Consider the following 13,294-nt stretch of genomic DNA (forward strand, 5'->3'; position numbering starts at 1 on the left):
CAGCCCGTTAGTCTCTGCAATTCTTGTTGCTTATTTATTTGCATATTTTTACATAGAAGTTTTGATTTTTCTTTATTAATACAAAATCCTGCCAACTCCCCATATTCTTGTATTTTGGTTAACAACAAAGGTGTGACTTGTATGGGGTTTTCATTTATAAACATTATATCATCTGCAAATGCTCTGTATTTGTAAGTAAATCCTTTTACTTTTAATCCTTCTATTTCTTTATCTTGGTAGAAGTAATCTACCAAGAGATGTGGTTATAAGATATATGACAAAAGAAATGGTGGGAAAAATCTTGAATAAAATTTTTGAAAAGACATTGATAGTGGGAGGCAGCAGAGTAAGAATCATAAAAGAATTGCCAAGCCAAGTGATAAATGACAGAAAAGCATACAAAAAATTGACAGAAAAACTACGTGACAATGAAATGAGGTATAGATGGATAATACCTGAAGGTCTGAGCTTTGAGCTGCAAGGTAAAAGAATTACAATTACAAGCACACAGGAACTACGTAGGTTTTATGAAGAATATAAAGAATTTGCACCATGATGGATTACAAATTATTATCTTGGAATGTAAATGGACTAAATTCACCACAAAAAAAGAAAGGCAACGTTTCATTGGATTAAAAAGCAAACTTGTAATATAGTTTACAAGAAGTGCATATCAAACAAAAGGATTACAAATTTTTATGGAATAAACAACTTGGTCTAGAATTTTATTCATTGGCTGAACAGAAGAAAAGGGGAGTGATTTTCTATATTAAACAAGAATTGGAGCCGAAATTAGTGTTTAAAGATAAAGATGGAAGATTTGTAGCAGTAGAAATAATATTAAATGCAAAAAAAATGTTATTGGGACTGCTTTTTTAAAAGACATTATACAACAATTTGATGAACTGACTTATGACCAAGTTTTGATAATGGGGGACTTTAATGGAACAATTAAGAACACACTGGATAGGTCTGGGGGTAAAAAAAATAATAAGGAAGGAAAATTGCCAAAGTCTTTTTTTGAATTGGTCAAACAAGAAAATTTGGAGGATATATAGAGGAAATTTAATCCTGAAGTGCGGGACTATACCTTTTTTTCGGCAAGACATAAAACTTTTTCCAGAATTGACATGTTGTGGGGCACTAAAGACTTAGGCCTTATAAGAAAGAAAATAGAGATTTTACCTAAAATTGGGGCGGACCATAACCCAATAATGTGGATTACAAAATTGTTTAAGAAGTTGAGAAGATGGAGATTGAATTAAGATTTACTACAGAATAAAGAAATAGTGACATCTCTAGAAAATGAAACGAAAGCTTTCTTCCAAATAAACGATAAAGAGGATATAGAATTTCAGACGGTCTGGGATGCTTATAAAGCAGTAATAAGAGGAATATTGATTACATTGAATAACAAAGATAAGAGGGCAAAAGAAAAACAGATGTTGGACATTCAAAATATAATAAAGAAAAAAGAAGGGGAACTGAGAAAAAGGCCAGGGAAAAAGAAAATTATAAGGGAGATTACAATATTACAAACGCAAATGAGACATTTGTTAAATAAAGAACTGGAATGGAATCTGAAAAGACTGCAGCAGAAATCTTTCGAGGGAGCAAACAAACCCGGAAAATATTTGGCCTGGCAACTGAAGAAAAAGAGAGAAAGTAAAATTATTAATAAAATTGTGGTGGAAGAGAGGTGGTAGATTAAGAAGGAATAAAAAGAGAATTCTTTAAGTATTATGCCAAATTATTTAAAGGTGTTAAAACAAGGAAAGGAAAAATGGATTACTTACAAAAGATAAAAATAGCACCCTTAGCAGAAAATATGTGAAAAGTTTTGAACAATCCAATTGAAAAAATAGAAATTGAAGCAGCAATTAATGCAATGAAAAATGGAAAAGCACCTGGGCCAGATGGATATACAGCTAAATTTTTTAAAACCCTCAAAGAGGAGTTAAACCCGAAACTTCAGAAATTGATGAATATGATAAGAACAAAAGGAAAAATACCAAATACGTGGAAGGAAGCTGTTATGATTCCAAAGGAAGACAGAGATGTTACGAACGTAAAAAATTATAGACCAATTTCATTATTAAATAATGACTATAAAATATATACAAGAATCTTGGCAGAATGGTTTAAACAATATTGATAAATTTTATAAAGGAAAATCAAGCGGGGTTTCTTCCCAAAAGGCAAATAAGAGACAATATCAGAACTGTTGTAAATATTGTAGAATATTATGAAAGACATCCAGAAAAGGAAGTAGCATTATTCTTTGCGGATGCAGAGAAAGCATTTGACAATTTAAATTGGGATTTTATGTTTGCAGTAATGGAGAAAATGGAGCTGGGAGAAAGCTTTTTAAGAATGATAAAAGCAATATATACTGAACAACGTGCAAGGCTATGTATAAATGCTGATCTTACAGAAGACATGATAATTAGTAAAGGTACAAGACAAGGTTGTCTACTTTCCCCACTGTTGTTTATAATGACTCTTGAAAATAGTACTGATGCAGGTCAAATTAATGTTAAAAGGCATAACAGCAGGGGCCAATAAAAGTGTTGGCAAATCTTGCTGGGATCTGGCAATCCTATTTAAAAAGAAGCATCATAATTTCATTTTCCTACGCTTCTGAGACTTCCCTACAGACTCCATGACAACTACTTCAGTGTTTCAGCAAGTTCTTTAAGTCTCATTAATTTGAAAATGCTAGATTTATTTAACACAGTGTTAAAATGCTAAGGCTATACGGTGTCTATTGCTGAGGACTTCATAGATCTATGCCACTAGATCCTTTCTGAAAATCTCGAGTTAAGAGTCAGAATTAAAGGACAGTAAACCCACAACATTACTGAGTATACTGGTTGGATTTGGGGATCCTACGTAACAGTCAGGCATGAATTGTCAACTTTAAATTCTTCTGTGTGGTGCTCAATTCTGATCAAGATTGTATTGTTTCTAGAGAAGAGTCTTCTGCCTTTCTCCACTCCTATTGTTTCATAACCTGAACTGGTCTCAGGGGTAGGGTGGAAGTCACTATTTGGTCCATGAAGGAAACCCAGGTGTTCCCTAGGAGACAAGTGAATCCCCCAACAGACCATATAGTGCTCCTTGGGAACATTTCTGGTCAGGGAAACAGTGTGGGGAATACGGAAGTTCCTTCTTAATGAGTGATGCATTCCCAATCTGAAATGTGTGAGAACTGAAGAGAACCTGCTGCTTCCTCATGTGATTGTTACACAGGGTAGGAACCCCCAACCAACCTACGTACACTGTGATGCATAAATCAGCAGCCTGCCTGTCCCAGTTGTGTGTAAGGAATAGCACACAGGTGTCCAATTTATGAGAGCAAAAGGGATGCTGAATCCTGTTCACAGCTGCCATTCACCTACCATTCACCTACGGAGAGCCAGTTTGGTGTAGTGGTTAAGTGTGCGGACTCTTATCTGGGAGAACCGGGTTTGATTCCCCATTCCTCCACTTGCACCTGCTGGAATGGCCTTGGGTCAGCCATAGCTCTGGCAGAGGTTGTCCTTGAAAGGGCAGCTGCTGTGAGAGCCCTCTCAGCCCCACCCACCTCACAGGGTGTCTGTTGTGGGGAAGGAAGGTAAATGAGATTGTGAGCTGCTCTGAGACTCTTCGGAGTGGAGGGCGGGCTATAAATCCAATATCATCTTCTTCTTCTACCCCACTAAACTTACGTCTGGTAACGGCATTTTTCTCTCAGTGAAACCCCTAACAGACAGCAGAGAGACATCCCTCCCTATCCTCAGTTCCCCTTTATTATAGCAAGTAAATCCTCCCCCCACTTCTAGGGTATAAACAAATGCTCTTCCACCAATGTGTCTCATTTGGCCTGAAATCCACCAGACTTTGCATCAGGCACCTGGATATTAATAGGTAGCCCCATTGTGTCTTGGTACTGCCTCGGTGCATCAAATTGTCTCTTTGCAATTCTAACAGAAAAAAGGGGGGTTGTTAGGTATTCCCAGGTGTGACTTGCAGACATAGGAGAATTACAGACTCTGTATGCTGATTTAATTTAAAGCATCAGTGTTTTTTGGAGATGCACAATTGTTATCTAACAGTTACCAACCAAAGCCATTTGTAACTATTACAAACAGAAATAGAGAAGCCCTAACTTGAAAAAAGGAACAAAGAACACTTTAAGAGGTTTCTTCTTTTTTAAAAAAAATAATGAACAGAAGAAGAAAAGAACTCTATAATTCACCACTTGTTATTTATATGTTCCTAGCGCTATCTTCTTGCCATTGATCTAGCCAGAGAAAAAAGCTTTCAACATTTCTGGGCGTCAATATGGGAATTGTAGTAGAAGTTCTATAAAGGGGGGGGGGGTTGTGTGTGTGTGTGTGTGTTGAGGAGGAAGACTATAGCCTGGCTGAGATATGAATTGAATTTTGCAGGTACTGCAGTTTATTATTGCCAATAACTGCTTTTTGGCTATTTTCAGTGAGTTTAGTGCTTCACAGTTCTTTGATATAACAACTCTATTTCTTAATAACTATTCTTTAGAACATAAGAAGAGCCTGCAGGATCAGACCAGTGGTCCAGCTAATCCAGCATCAGTGGCCAACCAAGTTCCTCTGGAGGCCCAACAACAGGGCCTGAGGCCTTCCCCTACTGATGATTCCTAGCACTGGGAATCAGAGTTTTAATGAATATGGAGATGCCTTTCAGTTACTATGGTCAGTAGCCACTAATAGACCTAATCTCTGGGAATCTGTCTATAGTAACTTAAGAACTGTGTATAGTAATCTTATTCTTTTCTCACTCACAGGATTTTCCCTTTCTTTCTTCTTCCTTTCCTGCTGAGCTATGGCTGCCAGTCCCCAGGCGGGAGTGGGGATCCCTTGATTTCATGCTCTCCTTCCTGTCCCTGGCCAGGAAAAACCTCACCTCCAGACAGTAATGTCACCATGCAACATCACCAGCCTGATGACATAATGCAGAAATGACATTATCATGTTGGCAATATTGCACAGGGATGCTCTGGTTTGAGGGCAAAACTCTATGGTTTGAAGGCAAATTTACCAAAGAGTTTTGCCCTCAAACCAGAGTGTCCCGAGAGACATCAATGTGTTCGAAGCAGAGCCCCTCCCATCTCCAGCAGAATGTAAGTATCTGGCAACGCTATGCTGAACAGACCATATATCTATTTTCTTTTTATTTGTTGGTCTATGGCTATGTTCAGGCCTTCTAAACTGGAATCATCAGTGAAACTCAAAAACCTATGGCTATCCCACCCTGTCACATTATTATATATTTTGGTGCTGCCCCAGTCCAGAGACCTGAGGGAAGAGACAAAATCACCTGCTTATATTCTGCTCCTGTAATGGTACATGAAAGGCTTTTGAAATTTCAAAAATAATTTTAAAAAATTAACTTCAAAGGGAAAAGGTCAGGTAGAATCAGGGGTAGGATGTATGAGGTGAACAGATAAAAACTGAGGTAACTTTGTAATCACACTAAATTCAGTTGATATGTTACCAAAAAATAAGTGTTTCTGCTTTTCAACAAGGTCTTTGAAACTCTGAGGAGAGAGGCTTTCTTTTCAGTTTTTGCTTTAACTCACAAAGCATAGGTTTTTGAGTTTCACTGATGATTCCAGTTTAGAAGGCCGGAACATACAACCAAGTTCCCCAAATCCTTCTATACTGCCTTTCTTTTTCATTTCATTTTTCTTTATTAGCTTCCATGATCAAAGGTCTTAAGCTCAACCAGGATAATACCAATTATCAAAACATATATGGATATACAACATTACTCACAATATTCACAGAATTCAAAAACCTAAAAGTGAATAAAATATTAAAACAGGAATTTCTAATAAAACCTATTGTTCAGTTAAATAAACCTAAAATCGTCATGTTAGCCATGTATATACCAGATTCTGTCACAATCAGATCAATCCAGATTTTTGTTGTTTTATAGATAAAATTATTGCTAACATTTTTGTAACAAAATAGGTGGTTTCAGGATTAATATCTGCCAACAAGTAGGGGACCACCCAAAGTTCAGTTGGTAATTGATGTTTGGTAAGAATGGGAGTTATCCAAATTGATCTAGGAATCAACCACTGATGACAAAATAATAAAAGATGGCCAAGTGTTTCTACAGTTCCATACTCACAATCACATAAGCAATCCAACTTTAGAAAAATGACCTGACAGCTCAGCAGTGGGAAAAGAATTAAGCCTAGCAAGAGTGAAAGCACATCTATGACTAGGTGTTTTTAGGGATCTAGTACATGAAGGAAGAGACTCAGGAGAAGGAATACCTAGGGCAAGAGTGGAACATATGCGTCTTGCTCGATTTAAAGTACTAGCCCAGTCAAGATTGATCACCTTCGTTCTAGTCTGCTTCAAAGCTTCCTGCTAAATTAAATTATTCCAGGCTGTTGGAGGAAAGCCCAATAACTCAAATCTCGCATTTAGATATCCTTCCCAACCACTTTTGTAATTGTCCTCCTTTAGGAAATGTAAGAGGTTGCCTTGGGCATTCGGTGCTAAATAAAGGACTTTCAGTTTAAAAGCTGCAATCCAGGCTCTAGACTCCAAAAAGTGTTGGGTAAATTCCTGTCACTCAAAGGTTCTCAGTCTCTGTGAAACATTAACCCTTGACAATCTGTCACACTGTGTTGGATCATTCCAGTGATGCCCTTGTGGTGCAGTGGAAGAAACAATGGCTACAAGGGAATGTCTGAGGAAAGTGAGCAGAAAATCTTGATGTAGATGTACCATTGGCATTTCAAATACCTCTGCATTTCCAACAATAATAAATTCACACAGTGGTGAACTAGCTGAAATGTCAGACTAGGATCTGGAAGATCAAAGTTCAAATCCCCACTCCGCTGTATTAGAATTTACTCATCATCATCATCCCTTTTATTGGTATACTCAGACATAACATGAAATAAGGACAGACAAGATATACAGTCTAAGATTAAGAACAATAAACTAATAAAATGCATAGTGAAACATTTTAATGGACTTCTTCAGAAATTTACTAACAGCCCTTGTGATTTCTATTTCATTATCTTTCAGTAGGTGGCAGTAATCAATCCCATTCACTAGGTTACAGGGAAGGAGAGAAAGATTTCCAAACAGTTCTCTCCAGTGATTAGAATATAACTGACAGTCCAGCAATATATGTTGGATGGAATCTGGGCTGTTCACCCCCCAAGGACGGACTCTCTTACTATATGGGATTTGTAGGAATCTGCCATAAAAAACATTTGAAGGAAAGGCATTCATCTTTGCTAACATAAATGCTCTTCGTTGCTTGGGGCTTTCTAGATCACATAAATAGTTGGCCATTTTTCCGATGGGTTGAGCAAGACCAAGTGCCGCCGGTGAGTATAATATTGAACAGGACATAACTTAGTAAGTTCTGAATCAAGGAGCCTTTGTTTAATCAATCTAAAATTATAAGATTTATCTGATAGAAAAAGGTCTTCAATTGCAATTTCTATGTGCTTGAGTTTATCTATAATCCCTTCCAACCACACAGCACTGTAAGCATCTTTTTAAAAATGATTGAGCAAGCTATCAGATTCAGCTCTATAATAAATTCAAAGCCAATATTTAAAAATTAAGATCCATGTTTTGGTTGCTATAAGGTGCATACCTGTTTCCGCACAAATTACAGTATAAGGTACACATTTGGGCACGCCAAGAAGTTTGTGCAAAAATGTGGCCTGAACATTTTCTCAATTTACTCAAGATGATTGTAAAATGAAATCAAGAGAAGATTTAGTTTCTTTATGCATAGCTTTTAGAAAGATTCAAAATGGACAGACATTTATATGGTTTTGAAAAAAAATAAGACTATATTTGACACAGACTGTACAGATGATGCTCATGTTATTGCTAAATTGTATAAATTGTTGTTGAAATATGAAACAGAAGAACTGTCTGATAAAATGTCAGAAAGACTGTCTGATAAAATGTCAGAAAGACTGTCTGATAAAATGGGCTAAGAATTTTGGACATGATATACTAATGGAACAGTGGGAAAGATTATGGTTGAAGGGACTCACATTTACATTAAATGTTAATCTAAAATGAAATTTTTATAAGACAATGTTTTGTTGGCATATGATACAAGATAAGCTGGCTAGAATGTATAAAAACACCTTGAATAAAAGTTGGAAATGTGATAAAATGTTCCTTCATACTGTTCACATGTGGTGAACTTGTGATGAAGCCAAAAAATTCTGGACTTGATGGTATGTGGGTTTTAAGAATAAGAGTTTGTAATTAAGTTTATACAGTATAGAGGAAAAATGTTGGGTGAAACATTATGATTAAGAGGAATAAGGTGGACTGTGGTATTAAGTGATTGTATTTTGCTTTGCTGCTGAGATATTTTTTGGATTTGGTTAAACTGTAAAGATATGTTTCTCTGCTTTATTTTCCTTTCTTTTCATCTTTCTATTTTTGTTTTTACTGTTTCTCTACTTTTCCTTTCAATTTTTCTTCCTTTTTATATATAGATACTTGAAAACTTCAATTAAAATATTAAACAGCAGAAGTGGCACAGAGAACGGTACCACTTCAGGCGCCCCCATTTCAGGTTATCTCTGGTGTATTTTTTAACACTTTCCAAGATGTAAAAAGTTAGCTTCTTCGGAATGAACATTCAGTTCATTCATGGTAACATCAGTTATCTTTTTACACAGCAGAATATTCATAATTATAATCCCTGTTCTACAGTCAGCATGTATAGACAAGGACAAAACCTTTTTAAGAGCATTACAAAAGTAATCTTAGTAAATGTATATCTGCAGTTTGGTAAGCACCTTTGGGGAGATTGCTGTGTGTGCATTAAAGAAAACTTGTCCTCAGGGAACCCGTCAGTGTCCCAGCATGTTTCTGGGCATGTTTAGCTGTGTCACTGGAGTATGCCTTGTTCAGGCTGAGCATGGGAAGTTACCTAGAGCAAGAAATCCTGACCAAAAGACAGAGGAAAGTGCAAATGCTAGAAAAGCCCATTCCAGTTATGCAGAAGTATAAGAATTCAGGATATTGAGTGGGGGATGCTGAAAGCACATGGCTCCTGTAGATTTAATCCTTTCCCTGTGGATAGATTTAATGCCATGAAAGGATCTAACCATACACAGTTAAGATCATTTAATGCAGATTAGTTGATTCCCTTCACCATACCATACCTAGTTACCAAGGTCTCTGTATGCATCCCTGATTTGTGACTAGAATCAGAGGGTGTTATTTAGACCAGTTTAATTCACTTGTGCTGCTAGCAACTGTGTATAGAACAGATCAGTTGTAATGGACACCACGGTGATGGAGATAGGTACAGCATTAAAAAAGAACATAAATATTGCTAGGCTCATTCAGCCAGGCTGTGGTTTATTAGCTCTATCTTTTTCTTACAGTTAAGATCTTACAGTTTTCTTACAGTTAAGCTGCCAGCCAGAGAAGTTGGAAAGCAAGGTTAAATGGTGGGAACAATGTACTACTGCTCTCGTCAGAGACAGATTGTGAAACTTGAATTGTTTCACACATCATAGCTATTAAGTAGCGAACTGTGTCTGGAAATGGGCCGTGATGGACAAAACTGTTATATCCCCTTGTCTTGTACAAGTGTAATGTCAGAACAAATCGTACATGCAACCTTTATGTCTATGGTACTCATGTCAAGAGCCTGCTTGCAGGATAGGGTGGGATATAAATCTAAATCGAATTAAATTAAAGCAAGTGATAGATGCAAAACTGCTCATTGTGAAGACAAAGATGGCAATTTTATTTTACTGAATAAGGCATTTATACTTTATTTTATAAAATGAATACCCCACACTTCTGCCCTAATAAGAGCAGGAATAACAAGCTTAGTTTATATGATTACCATTTGTTTGAGTTTAATTCTGGGGTGGGGGAACAGTGAAGGAAATAAATATGTCAAAATTGGAGACTGATGGGCAGATGTACCTTTAATGGTGGAATGCTGAGAGTAATTAACTGAGACCCTGTCATTATTCTCAAACAAAAGGAAACTATATAAACTAAGCTTGTTGTTCCTGTTTGGTCCTTGAATCTGTTAACATCTTCATTATCCTGTATGCTAATTTACTGCTCACCCTCTACCTATATGTATAGACTAGTAATTTCCATTTCACTGAATCTGAAGTATGCATGCACATGAAAGCTTATACCTTGAAAAAAACTGTGTTGGTCTTAAAAGTGCCACTGGACTCAGACTGGACTCACATTGGCTTCAGACCAATGTGACTACCCACCTGAATTACTTGCAACGATACACTAGATGGTGTTCTTGCACTGCAAAATCTTTACCCTGGAGAAACAGAGCTAGAGTTTAGAGTAGGAAAGTACACCACTGGTATTAAGGGGTTTACCACACAGGGACAAGCATGTTTGCTTTCCTTGAGGTTGCCATAGCTGTTGATACAAAGCAGCAAGAGGGCATCCATATGAAAAGTTTTTGTGCCCCAGTCCACTGGCAGTGGCCAAACCCCCTCCCCCCATCATCAATGGAATATGGAGTATGAAAGCAAGGGATTCAGAAAACCTCACACAGATTGTTATAATGTCAACCATTTGCTGATTAAAAAACAAAGCCCCCCCCCCCCGATGGGGTACTGAAAATGTCTGCCATGTGGGCAGGACTGGGAAAATCTAAACTTTCCAATCTGCATTGCAGTTATCCAGGCTTTGTTGCAATCTTTCTCAAAACTTTACAGCAAAGCACGCTCAAGAACTGTAAAAAAATCTAGATAAAAACCAGGAAGTCTCTGAAAATACTACAATGCTACGGGAAAGCTGGAGGGTGGGGGGGGGGGGGTAAGTTCCTGACACCATCGATCACAAAGCATGTACCCTATGAGAAAGAAGACTAGGACAAGAGTTATTGTTCTTCTACAGACATGAAGAGGAACCCCCTGAACATATATTTTATTTACAATATTTATATGCCTGTCTTTCTAACTCGGGCCCAAATCCTACTCACTCACCACTCAGTAATGTACTGCAGCATTCACACTTGAGATTACAGGCTTCAAAATTCAAACGGTTGATTAATTTAAATATCTGTGAATTGCTATCCTGTAAACTCCAAACAATTAGCTGTAGCCAAACCAATTTGTCCTCTTCATCCCACCTGTAATCAGTGGTTTGACTCAGAATGCAGTATTATGAAAAAACTTCTCAGGGACTCATTTAGAACTTTTAGGCAAGACAATAATTCCTGCAATTTAAAAATTTACTCTGCACACAAGGAGATATACCATAGCCTTATCACCGGGGGGAAAAACCCAGTTTTATAAACAAAAACGGGACCATTTGCTGAATACAATTAAAACCAATGACTGTAAACTATTCTGGCAAACGGTCTCTGGTTACTTGAAAAATAATTCAGCTTCGGCTGTGATTACACCTACTCCCCAAAAATGGGTTGATTATTATTTTAAAATATTTAATGACCAAGATATTTCAATAGAGTGCAGAGAAGAATTTACCTTTTCAACCAATTCAGAATGGCCTCCTGTGAGTCCTGAGGAAATAATTGATCTAATCTCTGAATTGAAGACTGGCAAGGCCCCTGGTTTAGATGAGATTCCAGCTGAACTCTTTAAGAAGTATGTGGACTGGTGAGCCATTCCACTGGCAAATCTATTTACTCTTATCGATCAGAACGGAAACATCCTTGAGTCCTGGTTAAGATCATTAATAATATAATTAATATATAAAAAAGGTAATTCAGCTTCCCCTGGAAACTATCGCCCAATCAGCCTGCTCTCCGTCTCATGTAAGCTGTATTCTAAACATCTTGAACATCACCTATTAAACTGGTTAACTAAAGAAAGAGATCATTGGCCTGGAACAAATTGGTTTCCTCAAAGGGGAATCTACAATTGATCATCGCTCCACCCTTGCCTTCTTGGCAGATAAATATATGAAGCCTAAAAGAGGGAAATTGTATGCAGCCTTTATCGATTTAAAGGGTGCTTTCGACTCAGTCACCAGAGATCTGCTATGGGAAAAACTTATAACTCTGGGGATGGAACCACGCCTACTTTTCTTAATCAAGAAACTACATGATGCTATCTCAGGTGTTATTAAAGTACCCCCTGATGGTCAACTCTCTTCCAGTTTCCCAGTTACTAAGGGAGTAAAACAGGGCTGTGTTCTTGCCCCTTATCTCTTTAATCTGTTTCTGAATGATCTGAACCAACATATGTCCATTGTGAATGGCCACCCTCCCTTCTTAGAACAATTAGCAGTGCCTTTACTGCTATACGCTGCCGACACTGCTATTGTTTCATGTACCAGAATTGGCTTCCAAAAATACTTGAAAGCCTTTCATCAATACTGTAGATTGAATCGACTGGTAATTAATTATGAAAAATCAAAAATCCTGGTTTTTTCAAAGAGCTGGCGCCTATGTAAATGGTGCATTGGTACAGAAGAAATTGAACAAGTGAAGGCTTACAAGTATTTGGGAATTACCTTTAACTACAACCTTAGATGGCCAACGCATCATAATAGAGCTGTAAGTCTAGTAAGATGTTCTCTGGCACAAATTAAAAGTTCTGTTTCTTAGGAGGTAATCAGTTCATTCCAGCAACTCTGAAAATTTACAATGTTAAAATCCTCCCTCAGTTGCTATATGGAATACCTTTGTGGATTGCAGCCTTTAGTCTCTGCATGGAGAATATGCAATCATTATTCTGCCGTTAGATTTTAGGTGCTCCCAAATGTGCCCCCTACGCATCCATTTGTGCAGAGCTAGGTTTACACCTTCTAGAAACCAGAGCCTGGATTATGGCTTTTAAGTTCTGGTTAAAGATTCATTTCAGAACAGATTCAGGAAATTTATTACACTACCTGATGAAAGACAGGCATAGCATTACTTGGCTCTCTACATTTACCCACAAACTACAAAAACTTGGTATTGAGGTGGACACTCTTTTCTTGTGATGAATTATATATATCTTAAAAACAATCACGAATACCAAAAAGTGTTCCCCTCACATTCCTGTTTGCTCTGCAGCCAATCTACGTATACCCCAAAGACATGGGAACATACCCCATTATTTTTTTATTTTAGACTCCCCATTCCATCGTTGGACTTTTACTTTGGCGCGTTTAAATGCCTTCCCATCAACAGTTCTCTATGGTAGGTTTAGACAGATACCTCTCCAAAATAGATTATGCTCATGTGAATTAGGAGTCCTTGAGTCTATATCCCATATTATTTTATAATATCCTCTCCTGGCCTCACAACGTAG

The sequence above is a fragment of the Heteronotia binoei genome, chromosome 1 (genome assembly GCF_032191835.1).
Source record: "Heteronotia binoei isolate CCM8104 ecotype False Entrance Well chromosome 1, APGP_CSIRO_Hbin_v1, whole genome shotgun sequence".
Taxonomy (NCBI): Eukaryota; Metazoa; Chordata; class Lepidosauria; order Squamata; family Gekkonidae; genus Heteronotia; species Heteronotia binoei.